This window comes from Chrysemys picta, chromosome 1, assembly GCF_011386835.1.
Source record: "Chrysemys picta bellii isolate R12L10 chromosome 1, ASM1138683v2, whole genome shotgun sequence".
In the NCBI taxonomy this organism is placed as follows: domain Eukaryota; kingdom Metazoa; phylum Chordata; order Testudines; family Emydidae; genus Chrysemys; species Chrysemys picta.
In genome coordinates, this window is record NC_088791.1 from 209,232,327 (window position 1) to 209,234,488 (window position 2,162).

Genomic DNA, 2,162 nt, shown 5'->3' on the forward strand with positions numbered 1-2,162 from the left:
AAGCCTCAGCCAGGAGATGCACAAACTAATTAGAACAAAAATGAATGTATTTTATGCGTGGCCCACTGCATGTGCATGGACATAAAACTTAATGGTGACTTATATGTAATAAGCATTTATTTGCCACGTTCCTATTATTGGAACATTAATTTCTTGGCTGGTGAGTGGATTTTGTTTTAATGCTATTCTACTGCAGATGAAGATTAAAGAAACAGCTACCATTTTCTAAATGCAGTGAGAGCATAATATCTTACATAACCAGGCTCTAGCACACTCAAGGCTTTGGAGATGAAGATTTGAAATTAATCAAGTTCATAGGAGGCAGCATGGTCTAATGGCTAGGACACTGGACTAGGAGTCAAGCAACCTGGGCTCTAATTCCTGGCTTTGTTGGTGACCTTGGGCAGGTCGCTTCTCATTTCTGTGCCTCTGTTCCTCCTCCCACATTTTATCATGTCTATTTAGATGTATCAGAGGGGTAGCCGTGTTAGTCTGAATCTGTAAAAAGCAACAGAGGGTCCTGTGGCACCTTTGAGACTAACAGAAGTACTGGGAGCATAAGCTTTCGTGGGTAAGAACCTCACTTCTTCAGATGCAAGTCTTGCATCTGAAGAAGTGAGGTTCTTACCCACGAAAGCTTATGCTCCCAGTACTTCTGTTAGTCTCAAAGGTGCCACAGGACCCTCTGTTGCTTTATTTAGATGTAAACTCTTCAGGGATGGGTTGGATCTCCCCATGTTTTAGCATAGTGACCAGCATAACTGGGCTCCAATCTCAGTTGAAGCCTATAAGTGCTAGCAATAAAATGAAAAAAATAAAATGAATAATAATAATAGACAGTTAAGACTACGGCTCATCAATGTACTATGATCTTTGATGCACATTTAGGAGGTATGCTGCTTGGTGATGAACCCGCTTCAGCTTTCATGTGGCTTTTTTCCTTCAGTATGTTTACAAATTCTTCTCTAGAGAAGTAGATGTGGCAGGAATAGGGGAAAGGGTACGCCCCAGAGCCAGGATCCAGAACTAGAACACCAAAGCTTACATGTCTTCCATGGCTGCCTATCTGGACGTGCGAGGGAGTTTGTTGAACCACTGCAGTTTCTGCACTTACACATGTGGAATTTGCCCGCCATTTACTGATGCTATAAAAACAGGCTGGTTTGGAAGCAAAGAAGAGAAGAAGGGGCAGGTGTCCGTGAGGGAAGTGAACTGCGCCAAGTGCACGCCCGTGCTCACGGCCCCATGAAGGAGCCACCAACTGATATCCCCGGCGAGCCTCGGGACGAAGGTGGAGAAGAGGCTGGCCCACCGGGGCTTCTCACCCTCTAGGGGTGGCAGGAGGTCCTGCCACCTTGTTTCTGGGTGGGACGCGAGGGTGAGGAAGTGAAGGGTGTGGAGCACGAGCGTGTATAGATGTTTCCTTGGCGCGGTCTGGAAACGAACCATCTGCAAGTTGTGCAGCCGGCTCACGGTGAAGGGGCGGGGGGGGGGGGACCAGTTCGGTCCACGGGGCAGGGGCCTGATGAAAAGGTCAGGAGGGCCTGGGCTGGAGGGTGGGCGGGGCGTGCCCTCTCACAGGACCTGGTCGAGGTAGACCCGAGCAGCGGGCGGCAAAGTGGCCCTCACCTCCTGAAGTATGCACTGGGGAGTACGAGGTCTAGAGAGCCCCATGCACTGAGCAAGCATCAGGGGATCCAGCCAGTCTCCCTGGTCATAGTCCAGGAGGTCTCTGACTCTGGTGACTTCTGCCAGGACCAACCTCTGGCGCACCACGGGGGACTCCGCCACCTGCACCCGGAGCTGGGGGCTGTGTAGCAGGGGTTCCGCGAGGAGATCTGCTCCCTCGGTGGCTGCCACGGACCTGGTCACTGAGAACAGCTTCCAGGTCCAGAGAATGTCCTCGTAAAAGACCAGCAGCCCGGAGAGGTCCCGTGGAAGACCTCTCAGATGGAAATAAAGGAGCTGCCGGTCGTATCTGAGCCCTCAGAAGTGGTGCAGGAAGGCGTGTGCCAGTACTATCCATGCCGGACTACCTGCACCATAAAGGAGCCTCTGCAGGGCCTGGAGGTGGAAGACATGGACCCGAGTGTGTAGACACTTCAGGCCCTGCCCTCCCTCCTCCAGGGGAAGGTGGAGGACCCCTGCAGAGACCCAGTGCA